The 19,970-nt window shown below is 39.8% G+C and overlaps 1 pseudogene; it reads right to left on the bottom strand.

The window, feature by feature from the left end:
• The window catches only part of LOC122146325, a 126,753-nt pseudogene that overhangs the window by 36,010 nt on the left and 70,773 nt on the right, over window positions 1–19,970 (bottom strand).

Raw genomic sequence — 19,970 nt, 5'->3', positions numbered from 1 at the left:
ATTTGTACAATTTCATTTGCAGGTTTTACACAATGTGCTTAAGCCCAAGTGCTTAAGTCAATATAAATTGTTTAACATCATGTTTAGACGATGTTGTAGGTTTACACTTTGCAATAATTTTTTTACTCATTACAAGTATATCCAAAATTATTCATTTTTTTTGACACACTGAAAAATGTAATTCGATCAGATACAGTAGAAACTGAATTTACCACATTTAAAAAGGTGTCACAATTTGAATCTCAAAAGTATTTTTGCTGTTGACACAAACGTAGCAAGATCCACGACTGGTTTACAGTTTAAATACAACCAACAAACTCAGAGTGAGAGCAGAATCTAAGGCTAAGACTAAAATATTTTTAAAACAAATACTTCATAATTAAGAAGTTATTTCCTTGAAGTTTATAATAATGTCAAACCAGGTTCTTTCCCCCACTGCTTTTTTTTCTTTGAACTTAAATAAGAATCAATAGCTACAATTCCCCTGCATTTTGTTCACAGTACAATCAATAAGGCACTTGTCCATCTGTGGGCAATGATTGTGTTTGGTCTTTTAAGTGCAATATCAATACTACAATACAGTTCTGAATTTATCATAAGGGCTTTTAGAAAATGAAAAGTTTTACATGCTTATTTAACAAATTCTTAAACCCATTCACTAACCCCAAAATATCTTAAATAATATGCCCAAAAAATTGTGTTGGGAATACTAAAAAATAGTATTGTTTAACCAGTGTTGGGGGTAATGTATTACAAGTAATGGAAGTTACGTAATCAGATTCAATTCGTTATTTTTAGGGAGTAACGTAATATTGTTACGCATTACTTTTAAAAGTAACTTTCCCCAATTCTTAATAAGAACATTTTTGTTAACGTTTAAATGATAAACTACTTTAGCACTGTGTTGAGTTTTCACCTGATGTAAAATGCGAAGCCAAACCAGCTGAGAATCACTGATCCAGCAGAGCTTGACTATCTGTCTGGTCAGCAGACACATGAGAAAGGTCTGCTCCATCTTTCTCCAGCACTTTAAAGGTTATCTGATGTCACGGGATGTTCTCTTATCTGCCATCAGGTTTAATTTATTTTCCATGTATGACCTCCATAGTCTTAACAACACCATAGCTGGTAGATACAGAAAAAAAAAAAATCGACCCAGAAATCCAACACCTTTTTAGCAAAGATCACCCACAAATGTCTGCGTACACCAGCCATGGCCATTATACAGTATCTGCTCATCTCACTCATCTTCAAATCTCTTTGTTCTTTCCACTGTAAAAGTCCACCTTTTAAAACTTCTATTGCTTTGCTCTGCAGTTGTTTAATGGCCTGTCTCTGCTGATTTCACAAGCTCCATTACTGCTATTAAAATAATTGCAAAGCTCGACTACACACTCCTTTTGTTAAGAAGCAGGAGAGGGATTTGACAGACGACTGCTTTTTGCAATTATCAGCTGGAGATTAAAACTCACATCGCTGATATCATAGGAACAATTGTGGAAATGTTCTGTAGGCCTGAACCTGGCACTTCATGTTAGGTTGTATCTGTGATTTAATATTTTTATTGTTTATTTATTTCTGTTGGGAGTGAGAACGATGAGGTGGTTTAAAGGGGAGTGTGAGAAATCACTGAGCTGAAGAATAAAATCAGAAAGCATGACGATTTTAATAAATTAGGTTCTTAAAGATGAAGGAACTGGAGGAGAGGTGATGCAGGGTCTCACTATTGGCCGCTCTCATGTGGCCCTTCAGAATTATCGCACATTGCATCTGACTTCAATTAAGGTCACGAGTAGCAGATCAAAATCTTATTTAGTCTTATATCTTGTAGTATTTAAGAGAATGAATGTATTATCAGATCTGTTATCTATTATCTGATCACTACTTGCCTTGGGGCAATTAACAGGTGGCGCCAAATCTGACCTGAATAAACGAAAAGAAGTATAAAATATTTAGGGGTGGGTGGCATGACACACAAAGTGTTTATGTGATATGTGCAGAGTATACAAAATAATAATAATAATAATAATAATAATAAAAACATGAAAAATTCATCATCAAATTAATTCATCATTTATTAATTTATTTAGGAAGCTGATACCAAAAGTTAAATTAAGTGCAACGTGATCTCGCGAGAATTCATATTTCACTTAAAATGTAGTTCTATAAAACGTACATTTACTTGCGTTTGCATAGACACTGAAATGTACAATACTGATGTATTTACAGCATCTAAAACTAAAATATTTACGTATGAACAACTTTACAAGCCTTCTACACACTGCACAATTTTAGCAATCCTATAAGATCATTGCTGGTCACACTGTGCGACATGGATCTAACTTGGGTACGACACGCATGTAGACTGTAAGATGATGACACCTATTGACTCGTAGGCTACGACACATGTTTCTATAGAAGAATAAAACGTCATTAGCATGCACTAGTGGTAAACAAAAAGAGCATAATGAATCACATTTTGAAAGCTGTAGTTTTTATGTGTGCTGAAAAAAAGTGATAGCAGTGGAAGAGGAAGGAATAAGAGCTTGAAGTAAGCAGTTTTATGTTTTGCGCCATGTAGCGTTGATTTCATGTCGCATTTTTACTGGTTGGTCAGTAAACGTGAGTCATAACTGCAAACACACTGTGCGATGATTGTGCTGAATTTCTGACACTGCCAGAAAATTAGCGTAGGCTATCTTTGGTTGCAAGACTGTGACAACGGCTGTCTTTATACCTCTCTCACTGTACGACATAAGACCACCGATTAGGAGCCATGATCACAGAAATCACCACGATTGTTTCACGATGCCCATCTTTCGTCAGGGACAGCCGAAAATCGTGCAGTGTGTCTCAGGCTTTCTGCATACTGAAATCACTGCATTAACATTTTATTTTATTGAATTCAATTGTCATATTAATGGCATTATGTTTTCAACTGCATTATTAAATTAGGTTTACTCATTTACTTAATATGAAATGATAACATTTCATTGTTCTGTTTTCTGATGACAACTGTTTTCTGATGAATACACCAAATTAAATAAAACTACACTTTAAACCCTTAAAATTAATAACATTTCTGCAATTTTTTAACCATTACAGTGGGTATAGAAAAGAATTCCCCCTCTTTTAATTTTTTTTTTTAAAAATCATATTTTGTTGATTTGCAGCTTGAAATGAAGATGGACACAGTTTTTGTTTTATCCTGCTGTATTTACTCAGTGCAACTTATAGCATCTAGGTGAAAGGCATAACACCAACATGTCAGAGAAAAAAAAAAAAAAAAAACTGATTCAGAGTTGGAAAAAGGATCACCCCCCTTCTAAAAATTACTTGTAAACTCAATCAGGAGAAGCTAATCACCTTCTCAGTGCTCACAAAGCCATTTGACTTTCAATTGTGATCAGCTGTGCTCATTTTAATCAGCTCAGCATGAAAAGAGCGTTCCTGGAGCGTTTCAGTCCTTGGCAGTGCAACTGAAGCAAACAATCAACTATGGGTGACAAAGCACTGTCAAAAGATCTCCATCATAAAGTTGTGACAGGAGATGGAAAAATTTGAAAACATTACCAAGGCTTTATCAATGCCCAGAAACACAGTGAAATCTGTTATTAAAGGGTCATGAAACCCCAGACTACTTTTTCTGAGATTTTAGCAGAGGTGTTTGTGTTGCACATCATAGAAGTCAATGTTAGCATTCGATAGTTCTAACTGTTGGAGAAAACTGGTTAATTTTAAGCTTTTTTGCACTATTTTCATCTTCTGAGTTTAAAATCTACATCATGTTGACGTCAAAATTTGTGACGTGGTAATGGACTATTAAATTATTCATGAGACTGCGTGTTCTTATCCTATGGTAAGACATTTTGCTTCATTATTCACAACAGCATGTGTTGATTTGCTATTACAGACTTCAGACTGCGAAACTGTGTACATTAACTGAGAGAAATGTTCATGGATCGAAGGAGAGTGTTTGTTTTTGCTTTGTAATAAGAGTTCGGCACAAACGTGATTCATTCACTTAGTGAGTGTAACCATTTTTAGAGCTTTAGGCGAGTGGACTTCCAAGTTTTGGGCAGATTAAAATCCAACCACAAAAAGTTTGAAACATTTGACATTATGTCATGTCAATTTCTGTCAGCAAAGTGATTAAAATACTTTACAAATATAAGGGACTGCACATGATTGGATTCACATGATGAAATACTCGAGGTACCAACAAAAGACAAGCATTATTGATATATGACATTATAAAGCAGATTTAAAGTTGTTCTACATCTGTGAATGTAGAGGACATGCAGTTGGACCCGTGCTAAATGACAGTTAAGAAAAGAAAAAAACCCATTAACGTTCAATTCATCATGATTGAGTAGTTATCCACATGATGAATTGTTCTGCATATGCGTCCTGTAAATGTTCATAAATACAACTGAATATCGCAAACAATATTCATTTATATTTAATGACTGATCGCAGTTTATGAATCTCAGCTTGAGTTTCTCAAAGAACGTCTAAGGTTACGTATGTAACCCTGGTTCCTCGAAGGAACGAGACGCTGCGTCGGTGACGCTTTGGGGAAACGCCCTCAGCGTGAACCGCTCTGAATCACGTGTGTAATCAGTCCAATGGATGGGCGAGACGTCATAGGCGGGTGACGTCAGAGACCAGGAAGCTTAAAAGCAGGTGCGGCGAAGCCGGCATTAGCCTCAAGTGGATGAAGCAAGCGCTGGCAGAGATGCCAGAAGTGTGGCACTGCGATGCAGCGTCTCGTTCCTTCGAGGAACCAGGGTTACATACGTAACCTTAGACGTTCCTCTTCAGGAACTCGAGCTGCGTCGGTGACGCTTTGGGGAACGAGAATGCCCACGCCGCCAGACTTACAAATCTCTGCCTAGTGTGGGAAACTGCACAGCTAAAGCAAGAGAAGGAGTCAGGACCCAGACAGTAATCGGGACAACCCGTCCAATGGCCAAACTTCAGAGGAGTGAGTCTTGACCCCCAAGAGAGGGGAGATCAGAAGACTCAAGGCTTCAGGATAGCATCCTGATCCACCGCTTAGCATAAGCTTCTTCTGGCCGGAGGCCTTAGCCTCAGCGCACAGCAGAGGAAACGTGTAACCAGAGGGTGTCTGCCCACTGACTGGCCACCGAGAGGGGCGCGGTAGGCCGCAATGGCCGCCATGTAGACCTTCAGGGTGGAGTGGATCAACCCTGCGGAGAGAAGGGCCTGCAGGAACTCCAGCACTGTACCAACCGGGCAGTTAACTGGGTCGAGCTGGCGGTCTCCGCACCAAGAAGTGAAAAGCTTCCACTTCAAGGCATACAGTTTCCTCATTGAGGGAGCTCTGGATTGGAGAACAGTCTCAACATCCTCGGTTGAGAGACCGGAAGCTAAGAGTTGTGCCTCCTCAGAGACCACACCTCCAGCCTCTAAGCTCCATGCGGGGGCGCACCCTCCGCCTGCGAGAGGAGATCTCTCCTGACGGGAACCTCCCATGGAGTGCCGTCAAAAAGAGAAATCAGGCCATACCCGGCCCGGCCAGAACGGGGCTACTAACAGCAGCCGGACTCCGTCCCAGCGCACTCTCTCCAGAACTCCCGGGAGCAGAGCAATCGGGGGAAAAAACGTACAGATGAAGCCTCGGCCACATCTGTACCATGACGTCCAGTGGAGCTGGATGAGTCAGAGGAAGCCAGAGAGTACAGTGCAATGTCTCTCGAGTTGCAAACAGAACCACCCGAGTCTGGCCAGCCAGCCTCTCCAACTGTGCTTCATCACCTCAGTGTGAAGCCGTCATTCCCCGGGCCTCAGCCCCTGCCTCGACAGGATGTCTGTTCCCAAGTTAGATGCCCAGGAATGTGGACTGCTCTCAGCAAGAGGAGTTCGTCCTGGGACCACACAAGGATCTGGTACACTAGTTTGTACAAATGGTCTGAGCGCAGACCTCCTTGGTGGTTGATGTAAGAGACCACCGCTGTGTTGTCGGTGCACACCAACACATGGTGATCTCTCAGGTCCAGGAGCTCGAAGCACGGCCAGCATCTCCAGGCAGTTTATATGCCATGTCAGATGGCGACCACTCCACAGACCGCGGGCAGGGTGGCCACTCATGACCGCACCCCAGCCCGTGAGGGACGCGTCCGTCGCTAGCATCACGCGGCGACAAGGAGCTCCCTGCACCGGGCCCTGAGACAAGAACCAAGGCTTTCTCCACATGTCCAAGGCACGTAGGCACCGCCGCGTGACCTTTAGCATGCGAAGTGGGTTTCCCCCCGGGGAGAACACCTTGGTCTTGAGCCACCTCTGTAGGGATCTCATGTACAGCAGGCCAATAGTATTCACGTTGGACGCAGCTGCCATCAGACCCAGCAATCTCCGAGACTGCTTGACAGAGAGTGACCGGACTTCTCTCACTCTCACGACTGAAGTGAGGATCGACTCGATCTGAGCAGGTGACATACGTGCCTGCATCGTGGTCCAATCCCACACCACGCCCAGATAAGTGGTTCTCTGTACTGGAGAATGCACACTTTTCTTGGCGTTAAGTCTTAACCCCAGCTCTTTCATGTGAGCGAGAACGACATCTCGATGCCGAACCGCCAACCGCTCTGATCGAGCTAATATCAACCAATCTTCGATGTGGAATAACCGTATTGGTAGGCTTTTGCCCCCAAAAGCAAACCTCAGGAACTTCCAATGAGGAAGGATGGAGAAGTGCATCTTATGATAGATTGTGACACACCAGTCCTCGGACTTGGTCTGTGCAAGCGTGCTGAACTTCAGTCCCCTGACTGAGCGGTTCAAAAAAAAAGAAAAAAAAACAGATCTAAAATAGGACGCAACACCTCATTCTTCCTCGGAACAGTGAAGTACCGGCTGTAGGACCCGGGCTCTGCAACGGGAGGAGGGACCACCTCAATGGCCTCCGTCCTCGGAGAGTGTCTACTTCTGTTCCATTACCAGAGCCTGCTCGGGGCCCACTAAGGTGGAAAGGTCCCCATTGAATTGAGGCGGAAGAGAACCGAACTGGATTCTGTGGCCTCTCACTACAGTGTGCAGGACCCACTGAGACACATTTGGCAGTAGTTTTCACGCTGCCAAATAGTCTACTAAGGGAATCAGCCTCTCGAGACTGATCTCTGGTGTCATCAGAGCAGTTAGCTCAGTGCCCTGAAGCGGTGCACCGGCAGGAGACAGCCGAACTAGCTGCTCTGGAAACCTCCATGGAGGTCGCGAGCCTCTTAGCACCACTACGTTTCCGGGCGGTAACTGAGAGAAGCGCTCGCCGGAGACCGCTGCGCCCTGGAACACCGGCAGGGTTGGCAGATCGATCTCCTGAGGGCACTGAGGAGAGACGGGGACCGTGTAATGCGGTGTATACCACTCTTCCCCAGAGGGGCCTGCCCTCTGAGGTCCTGAGCCACAGCATCAGGACTCTCATAGCTGAAGTCTCCTAAAACGACGGTCCTCAGACCCACGTCGTCTGCTAGGAAGACTAGACCAGATCCTGCTCGGGGCAGGACCCCATGAAGTACACTTGGCAGGGACTCCAATACTGCCATGTGACCTCGTAGGGGAACCAGTCTCACGAGACTGGCCTCTGGTGCTCCTAGAGCCACTAGCTCGGTGCACTGAAGCGGCGGACCGGCAGGGGACGACCGTACTAGCTGCTCTAGGGACCTCCGTAGAGATCGCGAGCCTCTTAGCACCGCTACGTTTCCGGGCGGTAACTGAGAGAAGCGCTCGCCGGAGACCGCTGCGCCCTGGAACACTGGCAGGGTTGGCAGATCGATCTCCTGAGGGCCCTGAGGAGAGACGGGCACCGTGTAATGCGGTGTACACCGCTCTTCTGCGTCTGCGTCAGGACGTTATGACGAAGGCTCTCCAGCAAAAATGACGGTCCGCAGAACCGCTTTCCACTAGAAGCCTTCAGCCTGAGAGCGCCACTCTGACTCTAGCATCAGCGGAGTACAAGAAGTGACACCCCTGGCGCGAGGGGCTAGAACACAGTAGGGTTGGGACTGCTCCGCCCAGCAGCCCCTGACCGCCTCAACCTCCTCAGAGGAAGAGAGGTAAACACGTGTTCTCACTCGAGAAATTACAACCCAGGAGCCCCTGTACATCTAACTGTCATAGTCAGATAAATATTTCAATTTATTCCTCAGAATTAAATGTAGTCAATAACCAGACGAGTAAACATGGTCTGGAAAGATACACATCAAACGAAACCAAGAAATATACACGTTGCCTCGGCAGCGCGCTCCTGGTTTTTTTTTTTTGCACTCAGTCACACAAACAACATCAATCTCCTCAGAGAAAGATGAATGCTGCAGCGAGCTCCGCATCAGAGGGGGAAGAAACCACAGCGCGGGCTTCCAAGCCTCGAGAACGAGCTCTAGATTTAGTGCACACAGGTGGAAATAGGACGAGCCGTCTCCAACCTGTTCGCCAGATCATGTGCGATTCCCGTGATCTCGGTCGCCGCCGTGCCTCAGCAGCAGCGGGACCGCAACCGCGAGATCGCACGCACGGACACACTCCTCGGAGCGTGCCCGGCGAGAGCAGCGAGAAAGCATGCAGCAGCGAGCTCTGTCTCAGAGGGGGAAGAAACCGCAGCGTGGGCTTCCAAACCTCGAGAACGAGCTCTAGATCTAGTGAACACGGGTGGAGATAGGACGAGCCGTCTCCAACCCGTTCACCAGATCATGTGCGATTTCCCATGATCTCGGTCGCCGCCGTGCCTCAGCAGCAGCGGGACCGCAACCGCGAGATCGCACGCACGGACACACTCCTCGGAGCGTGCCCGGCGAGAGCGGAGTGCTTAACAGCGAGAAAAGCACAATCAGCCCCCCTAGAGCCGACTGCGCGAGCTCCACTCCTCATTAAAGCTGCTCATTATAATATCAGCATAATATGCTTGTGTAACTGATGCTTGTGTAACTGATGCTTGTGCAACTGGCGAGCTCAACGACGCCTTCCACATCAATCTCCTCAGAGAAAGACAGGAAGAGCGTCGCGCCCTCTCACCGGGGAGAAAGTACCGCAAACGCGGGCTTCCGAAACCCCGAGAGCGGGCGCCGGATCCGGTGGTTAAGGAAGAAGATAGGGACTTGCCCGTCTACATTCCTTCCAGCGGATCCGAAAGCGAAAACCGCGAGCGCAACCACCGCTCCGCCTTGGCGAAAGCGGGGCTGGCACTGCGAGAAACGCCAGTGAAGGCTCCCTCCTCAAAGAGAGCCTTCTGAGAGTGAAGCAAAATGCTCGCATCGCAGCCGTCAATCCCCTCGAGAGCTGATTCTGCGCGCTTCACTCTCAAGCAGACAATACACAAACTGCGTGTGTCCCTACCCTTTTTCTTTGCGGGCAGGGAAAACACACAGCCTGAACGCTGCCTGCTCTCGCCCAAGACTTCTCTTGGTTGAAGTCTTTGACAAATGGAGCTTATCAGTGGACAAACAACACTAAATAAGACTCACAAACAGATAGCAACTGACAAAAGATATTGTTACACTGAAGACAGAAGGCTAATGCCGGCTTCGCCGCACCTGCTTTTAAGCTTCCTGGTCTCTGACGTCACCCGCCTATGACGTCTCGCCCATCCATTGGACTGATTACACACGTGATTCAGAGCGGTTCACGCTGAGGGCGTTTCCCCAAAGCGTCACCAACGCAGCTCGAGTTCCTGAAGAGGAACTGTGCCTTTTTATACACTTTGCACAAGTGAAATTTTGATAAATATTTATACAAAATCCATTAAGCAAAAGTCCAGTTTAAGAGATTAAAATACACATGAGCATTATAAAGAAAAACAAAACAAATCCAATTCACAGAGAAATTAATAATCTTGTCTGCATTTTTCAACCAACATATACAGTATAAAAAGCAAAGGTGACAACTGTATGATACATGAGTGAATAATTGAAAGCTGGCTGGGTTTATTAATTGAGTTATAAATCAGATTTTTTTAATGCTCTCTAGGCCATGGGCAGTGCTGAGTAAGGCTTTTACCGTGAGACTTATTGGCTGTGAGTGAGGGCAGTTTTTACGTGTTGATATTGGACGGTATGGTTATACGGCACTCTGCCCCCATGCAGCACACCTCTGGCCAACAGAAAATCTGGTCAAGAGCTCAAGTCCAGCGTCACTGCCATCGAAAGCACATTTTCCCACTCATATATCTTCTGACAACCCCGTCAAAGGTTCTTAAAGATCTCTCACTAGACCTTATTAAAAAGTCATAAAGAGTTGAGACTGGTGGATTTAAAATAAATGAATAAACCTAGACTTTCTTAAATACGACTGGTGCGGCCCATGGAAAATGCACTACAATGTGTAAGTCTACAGGAATTTTTTGCACATTTTTCTTTTTTACGTTTATTTGTTAACCCAGCACTCTGAAACCAATTTACTTTGAAACAATTTTCTCTCAGAAATTGCTAGTAAATTACAAAATGCCAAGTAACACATTATGATAGGGGTCTTCAATATTTTTCAGGGTAAGGTCCACTTAGGCGACAGAGACATGGAGCAGGGACGCCCGATACAAAATGTTTCAAGCTTACAGCCTTCGATATTGAAAGAAATTAACCACATTATGATTAAGAATAAATGATGTATATTATGTTAAAGTGCCGCTATTACAGATTTTTGAAAATTACAATTTATGCAGTATGTAATGTAGCTGTATGTGAATGTAAACAGTCTGCAAAGTTGTAAAGCTGAAGGTGCATCATAAATAAAGATATTGTCCCTCAAAAGTAAGAGTCGATTCTGAACCTCTGAAATTAGTCATTTTAAATTCAAATTCCTTTCCGCGAATTTCACACGTCACAAATTCTTACATTTGCATAATGCCCACCTACGTTCTGTGTGGACAACATTCGTGTGGATAACGTAATGTCGAGAAGACATTCGCTAAGAGACCACAGCAGTAAAATCCCAGCCTTTTGCTGTGTTCTCGTAATTTCACTGATGACTGCTTCTTCAATGTCAGAGAGTTTAATGCGGGATTCGTAAACCGGTTGTCTTTGAAAGATGGGTCAGTGCCCAGTTTGTTTGGAACAGTTTGCTCCTCTGAATCACAACCTGTAAGTATGATTAATAATTGTTGCTTTAATGTTTCGCAGTGCTTTGTCAGTACTCTTTATCTGTGTTCAGTTAATGCATATACGATTATTGTTTGGGTCTTCACTACCAAGCTGTGGGTCTGGTTTGCTGACATAAGTGTAAAACAACTTTTTCCCCTCTGATTCTTCCTTTTAAAAACAGAGTGGAGCACTATCATAATTATAATATGATGTAGTATAGATAAGCCGTATTCCAGTACTAGTGGTGGGCGTTCCTTTTTTGGCATGCACTGTACGCAGTAGACCAATCACAACAGTCTGGGTCATCACACCAATCAGAGCAGAGTAATATTATGCAAAATAGGGGTTTGGAAAAATTAATCTTCGAATGGATCGTTTGAGAGTTGTTGGGATATAATGTAAAATTAAATACATATTATAAGAAAATGAAAGTGTTTTTGGACCTTACATGGATGTAAACCTGTTGTTGGGGACTCCCAAAACCAAATTATGAACATTTCAAATAGCGTACTAGGGCCACTTTAAGAGAGTAGATCAGAACTATGCACATTATTGTTGTTGCACATGCATCACTGCCTGTATATTACTTTTTATTGTTAAAATTAAGATTTATACATCATAAAAAACATGTTGAGATAAAATCATAATTTATTAGTTGTTTTTTAAATTAGTTTTATCACTTGTTATTTATTAGTAAGTATATTATTTTAATGGATTTGCAAAGTCATATATTTTAATTTTAGTAGTCAGATGAGCATTAACATTTGCCTGAACTTCAGCTACAAGTTTATTAAAAAATCCCATTTTAATTTTACTGTCCGTTGAACAAATAAATATTTCCTTGAAATTTAGCTTCAAGTTTACTAAAACATTTTAATTTTATTGTGAGATGTACAATTAAGAATCAAATCACTGAGCATATGTAATTAGTGAGGATTTTCTAATAAAGTGCAGATTTGATGTGTAAGCAACAGCTCCACCATAACAAGAATAGCAATGTACCATGAGACATTTAAGATTATTTATAAGGCATTACTTTTAGAAATAATTGGAATGGAATTTAAAAATATATATTGATACAAATATTTTATAACTATCAGTATGCATTTACATTGTGCATATCTATTTTGACATGCCATATTTTTGTCCTGTGCTAATATCACTCGCTGTCCATCCACACTCAGCTTCAGAGTGAATCATCATGTAGATGCCACTTGCAAAACTTTGCAGCATGTAATTGCCTGTCAGTCCTCTTAGCAGCATAAAAACAATACTTTTATTCAACAGATTATAGCTATATAGCCTCGAAAGTGTGAGAGATGCTAACTTTTCAATCACTAAATAGCTGTCACTTATCTCAGTTCGGGATCTCACAAAGTTCCATTAAAATCAGTGTTTAATGAGAGAGGATTCATGACAGTGAGCATAACTCAGCATTAAACAAAATAACACATCTAATAGCACCATGCTATATGTAATTGTAGAAATAAGAAGCTCTGCATGCTCAATTCCCCAAAATGAGGGCCCCTAAGAAACATTAGCAAGCATGAGCCCCGAGCTTAACTCGCTGGGGACTACATAGAAAAACATCTTCCACTCAAGCAGGGAATGAGGTAAAATTAAGCAGACAAAATCTGTGCCTGGAGAGCAGGGATGCTAAATTATAGAACCAATTATAGCACCAATAGAGATCCCATTGAACCACCCCCAGGAGGAGGCCATTCTTAGAGTGGAGTGGGCCCTCACCCCAATAGGGCATCTCAAGCCCTCTGTGGCATAAGCCAGGGCTATAGCATTGACTATCCAACAAGATAGAAGGGTAGAAGAAGAACTAGAAGGGTAATAACTTGTGCTCTAAACAGGGTTGAAAGCACCTTAGTCACATAGCCATGTCTTGGCTTGAGGACGACTTTATAGTTGTTAGGCCCAAACTCAAAGACATGAGGCACTGACTGACAGTGCTTGCAGGTCACCTACTCGCTTGACCGACGCTAATGCCAAAAGGAGGGCTATCTTGAGCGACAGGTGCTGCAAATCGGCTGACTGAAGCAGTTCAAAGGGAGGACCCTGTAGGGCCCTAAGGACTGTAAAAATTATAAAAATTGAGTGCTTAAAGGGTCCTATTATGCTTTTTTTCAACTTTAGTTAGTCTGTAATGTTGCTGTTTGAGCATAAAAAGATCTGCATAGTTACAAAGCTAAAAGGAGACATTTTATTTAACAGAAATCGCTTTACAAAAACTACAACAAATGACTTGTTTGGACTACAACACATATTTTCTGGGATTTGTGATATCACAAATACCGACGAATGGGAAGAGACCTGGTTGAGCTACACTAGAGAAGGCAATGAGTATTATCACTATGTCAAGGACATGCTAGCTTTCCCATAGCGGACGAACTTTGAGTGGTTACAATCATCAGGTTTAAATCACGATCAAATTGATTTGATTTTGATGTAATATTTACACTGAAGCTGGCAGCAGACGGCTATGGTAAGGGGCATGACATTTCCTGACCAGGGGAATGTCATGAGTGGAGCCATTCACAACACACACTAGCCCAGCTAATCACATAAGCCAATGACAGCACATTTCGTATTTCAGAAGGTAGGCCTTCATTTAAAACAGGAACTATTCGAGCCGTTCGTGCCAGACTGGGGAGAGAGGTGTTGTAATAATGTAAAATATGTGGAAAATAATGTGTTTTTTGAATAACCTAGTATGTTCTAGTACACCCCAAAAACAAAATCAAGACTTTGTAAAAGAGCATAATAGGACCCCTTTAAAACAAGGGAAAAATATAAGTAAAATAAAAAATTAAAAGGTGTTAGAAAAATAAAATTATTTAAAGGGAAAACATGTTTATTTTTCTAACCCCACTGGCAGACATTTTCCTTGTTTTAAGTATAACGTCACTTAATTTTGTTACATTAATATAATTAGATGCATTTAAAAAATACAAAAATACTGAGGAAGAAAATAATTATATCTATATATAGTCTGAGCAATAATTAAAGTGATGTTTATCTTAGTAAACACTAAAATCACTAAAACACTAAATTATATCAACTTTCAGACTTTGAATAGACTTATTTTGGACCTTAATCCCTTTCTACTGTATGTTTTTTTTTTTTTTTTTCAACTGAAAAGGTTAACATTTATTATTCATCACAAATGATATGGGTCAATGAAACATAAATGGGGAGAGCAGGACAAGAAGGTCTTTTTTTGGATGCAACACCCACATTAGGGAACGTCTGGGTGAATTCAGTCCAAAGCATCTGGACTTGGTTTAGATTCAATATTATCAACATGGTTTATCCATTCAGATAAACCATGTCCAGATGCTTTTCAATCACCTCACAAATACTCCTACAATGACCTGGGTGAATGAAAACCTGTGCAAACATATATTACAGAGAAAATATGAAAGAAAATGAAAGAATAGAGGCAATGTTCTTACCCACTGAATTGATTCAGGACTGAAACTGCTCACTATCTGAAACTTCATTTACAGCCTGATATATTATAATTTGGGCATTTTATTTAAAACTATGAGCAGATAATGCCATAATGTGGATATATTGGATTGTATTTTAGAGTGTTACTTCAACTATAAACCAGTTTTAGCCCTGTGGACGTTTAGAAAATAAATGTCCTTAATAATAGGACTGCACGATAATGGCAAAAGTCATAACTGACGATAATTCCTTTGAATTTGTAATTGCGATTATTAATTAGGATTATCACAGTTTACATTGAATTATGTTTTGAATAGCTTTGTTTAAAGTAACTGCATGCCATATTTTTTATATGAAAATAAACAAGCTGAAAGCACTCTTCCTGAAAAAAAAATATACTGTATAAATAATAACATTTATTGCATTTTTAGTATTAAGCCTCAAACGTCAACTATACATTGGTTTGGTTTCTGCTTTAAATAAAACAATTTTAAAAAGTAAAAATATGCATGAACTTATACTGTTATACTAAAACTAAAATTAAAACAATGAAGAAAAAAAACCTTAAGATAAGCTGTAGAAAGAAAATAAACGCACATCTTAAGCACGCAAAATAATGTAAATGGATTTTTATGTATTTATTTATTTATTTGTTATTAAACCTTTGAACAATTAAAAAATTGTGGCATCCTTAATTGTAATTACGATTAGAAATTTGATTAATTGTGCAGCCCTTCTTATTACACAAAACATAATTTCACTCTCACTGTATTTTATCTGTCCAGTAAAAACAGTAGCAGTTTTTTAAATTAACATTGAATTAAACTTGTAGTTTATTTTACAGCAATATTGTGTCATTTCACTAAAGTACAGTATTTACCCGGCAACAAAAGTTGGCAATAAAATCCTGTAAATACCCCTAAATCCAAGATGATGTTGTAGTAATTTAACAATGAAAAAGCTGTAAATAATCATTTTAACAGTAAACTTTAAAATACTGATATAAATGCATTATCATGAGCTCTATCTTAATACATTTACAAATTAATAAAAACAAAGTCAATGATGTTGCAAATAAGTATTTATTAAAACTGGCAGAAAGACATACTGGTAAAATAAAATTTTCAGTCTTTCAACAGTTAAAATCATATCATAAAAATAACATAGCATCACAAAATAACTACAAATACCTGTTAAAAATAAGCCACATTCTGAGTAGAAAATAAACTTCCTATAAAAATGAAGGCCAATCAACAGAATTTGTATAATTTCGGTAAAAAAATAAATAAATAAATAAACGTTTTAAAGAAAAGGATTAAAATAAAATGCTGGAATCAACTATAATCACAAATCCTGTTGTTTGAGCTTATGTTCTATAATTCCTGCAAAAGACGATTTAATAAATACATACTGAAAGTCCATCAGCTTTCTGAGATGAGCACACACGATGGTTGTTCCTCTTCTCTGAGATCTTTCCACTTGTTTTGCCTCTATGCATCAGTTTTGTATCCAGTGAGTGTTATGATTCCAAGAAAACATCTGCGCATGAAAACAAGCAGAAGCATCAGGATAAAGTTAAGTATTGAATGAAACTAGCTCAATAAAATAAATGTCAAAATACCACTTATACAATACAATCAGCATTTACCAGTACTTAAAGGGGTACTCCACCCCAAAATGAAAATCTTGCCATTAATTACATACCCCCATGTCGTTGCAAACCCATAAAAGCTTTGTTCGTCTTCGGAACACAATTTAAGATATGTTGGATGCAACCGGGAGGTTTGTGACTGTCCCAAACAAACTCTTAAATTTTATGAATAAATTAAATTATAATATTACATTGTAGAACTGTACCACCAATCAAATTAAATAATTTACAATGCAAAATTACAACTGTGTTATGACATTAATGTTTTACGTTAATTTTTGAAAATACAATTAAAAAATGTTGGAAAAATGCAATGATCCTTTTTAAACGTGAAACTAAACCGCCATTAGGTGGCAGCAAATAACTTAATGAGTGCATCAATTGAGTCATTCATTGTACCGATCTGTTCAAAATGCTGAATCATTCAGTAAAAACACCGCTGAGTTTTGATTTGAGGATGAGCAAAATAGTTTTGCTTTGATCTTTGTTTGGAACAATTTTCGTTGGTGAAATAGAACAACAGTCGATATTGTATCTAAAAAGTAAGTAACTTGTTAACTAATTGTTTACTGAACTATGTATTTGCAATCATGAAACTCTGCAAAACAGCTCACTTGTTATGCTACTTAACGATATCATATGTTATAAATAAACTCAGCAGATGAACATTTACCTCATGTATTTTCCGTGAGTTTATGTGTGCTGTTAAGCTTGTTTTGATGTTGAATGTAACGTTAATATAATCAGAATCAGTCTCGCGTTTTGATGCTTCCTTAGTTTTTTTTTTTTTACTCAAATTTTAATCAGGCTAACTTGTCCAGTCGGCCATATAAAAATGTCTTAGCTTTAATGTCGAGTACAACTACAGAATATACACAATTTCTCATTTACATGTAGTTACTAATTATAGTAAGGCATCACGTCAATATGGGACAGTTGAACACAAACAAATTAAATTTCACATATTTTGCCGTTTGTCAGTTATTTCGACAGATAGCAGTTACTATGACAATCGTTCACACTGGGCTTTACGTTAAAAGTTAGGTAAACACTACTTTAAATGCTTTAAATAAAAAAATAAAAAAACTGAACTGCCAAAATTAGAAAAATGCTGAATTTGGCCTAACTATGCTATGATAGCAATTCCCAGTTTACTGCACAAAAGTTACTAAGGCCACTTGTCTAAATGTCATGATAGGAGGCTATTGTGACATGATATTGCTTATACATTAACTTAATGTAACTAACTTACATAAACTTAAATATAAAAGGATATATTTCTTAAGTAAAATTCAGTCTCTAAGCCTCTAATCTTCAATCGTTCTCACGCTGCTCCAGTCGGCTGGATTTCAGATTTGAATGATGCGCGCGCAATCCCATAATGCCACACTACAGTAAGTTAGTGTAAAAAGCAGGAGCTACAGTGACAACAACTGTTTCTTGTAAATGAATTACAGTTTACATGGAAATATACTGTTAACAACTGTAAAACCTTATTTGACCCATAATGCATTGTGAATTACAGCTACATCTTGTAAAATGTTTAAACAGTAATATTCTGTAAAAATTTTGCTGTAGAAACTACAGCAATTTTTTACAGTGTACAAAGCTTTTATAAATGCACTCTTACTAAAAAGTAATATAAATGTTTTCCCCTTTTATCTTGAATACATGTAAATGTGCACATCTGAATCATTATTTATGGAAATAACACCATAACTAAAGGATGTAATTTGTGTTAAAGTGTATATAATCACTTTAAAACACTACAGCTTGTTTGTTTCACTTTTTGATTACATTTTTATCATTTTAAAATGTAGCAATTCATGTTTTTATGACACATTTTTATATTTTAAGACTAAAATTTAGGAGCTGGGACAAAGTTAAAACAATAAAATCATTTATTTTGACTTTTACGTTCCAAAAAAGAATGGAATTTATACAGATTTGGAACAACATGAGGGTAATATATATATATATATATATATATATATATATATATATATATATATATATATATATATATATATATATATATATACACGTATATATGACAAATGTTTTATTTTTTGGTGAACTATTCATTAAAAATGGATCAAAAATAGCAAAATGATGAAGGCATGGTAAAAAGTAGGGGGTAAAAAACCCATCCAGAAGCAGAAGTAGTATTTTTTGGTATGCCATTAAACATAAAATGTGTAGTTCAGTGCTGAGGTGTTAATAAGAACAAACCAGAGGAAGTCCTTTTCCTCCTACTTGCACTATTTTCCTGCTACACAGCAGATTTTACTTTATTTTTTATTTTATTTTTTGGCAGAACTCTTTTAATTATAACCTAAACTATCCAACACTACTGCACTTTACATTTCCAGCACAGAAAAGGTAGTCAAACTGCACATTAAATGATTGGACCTGTGTGTGTGTGTTAACAAAGTACTTTTACATATTCACTGATGGCAGAAGCATCTCGTTATTTCTCTCTTTCCTTTTAAATTCACACATCGCTAATTGTAGCAGCGAGGTGGAAGCTCGACTGCCGGGCAAATGCGAACTGAATGAAGCAAATTAATCATTTACATGATGGATGCTCTTGCTGCTGATGCACACTGGGTAAAACAACAGCCGGGCACGTCAGTGATGTAATCAGTCCAGCAGAGCACCAGTGATTATATCATCATCAAATAATGAACATTGTGGGCATTTATTCTAAGTTGCAATCCATGGAGGCGCAAGAGAGGATGGCAGAGAATCTGTTTCATTAAGCCGTTCCATAGAATCCGATGATGGCTGAGTCGATTCCAGAGAGAGCATGCTGGGAAATACTCAGTGCTACACCGTGCATTGCAATAGGTCAGAGATTAGCAGGTTGAATGGCGACAAGTGTCAGATTTGTGGCCTGACAGTAACAGACTATGAGAATCATCTGAGTGGCCAGCGGTCGGTCGGCTGAGGCCATAACAAGATTGGAGATGAAATCAAGCTCTGTGCTGCGTCCCGTGACAGACCCTCAGCCACAGCTCTGAGAAGGGTGTCCAGGGTCTAGAGCGCAGCATAACGTGTCAATCATTCTCAGTTATCATTGTTTCCACAGGCATGTAGAGATGCTTCACCACGAGCAATTCTTTGACAGTGAGCGTGTTTGGCATGATGAGAATATATTTACAGTGTATTATATTCAGACTGATGACTACATATTCCAGTATTCACAATTGTTCAGCTGTCCATTCAGGATTAACATTTATTTATTCAGATTTATAACATTATATGGATAGTTGACCCAGTGATTAGCTGTCAGAGTCTGTCTGTCTGTCTGTCTATCTGTCTATCTCTCTGTCCATTCAGTCATTCATCCATCCATCTATTTGTCTGTCTATCTATCTATCCTGAATAAGCTTCTTCAGTATGTGTACTTTAGTTACACCCTCCAGCATAACTGTGAGTTTACATTCACAGCAGTGTTTTGAGAAAAGCATACAACCGTAATCACCCAGAGAGTAATATTGCTCATGAATAATTCATCAGCCTTTAATGAGTCACGCCCGCATTTCCCATTATCAAGGAAAAATATTTAAAGCATTTTTGCACTATTGAGTAAAGAGTCATCTGAGAGCTTATTCTGCAAGCAATTTGTCTAAAACACCTAGACAGTTTTACTTGAGGCCACGAGTCATTTTAACATCTATTCTCGAACCGTTTTGCACAGCTGACATGCAACACAGAACCGTAGACAATGCCACAAGTTACTGAGCAGAGGGCAATAAAAAAGG

Source organism: Cyprinus carpio, chromosome A10 (assembly GCF_018340385.1).
Source record: "Cyprinus carpio isolate SPL01 chromosome A10, ASM1834038v1, whole genome shotgun sequence".
Lineage (NCBI taxonomy): Eukaryota > Metazoa > Chordata > Actinopteri > Cypriniformes > Cyprinidae > Cyprinus > Cyprinus carpio.
The sequence above is the reverse complement of the archived record's forward strand: the minus strand, read 5'-3'. Positions and strand labels throughout refer to the sequence as shown.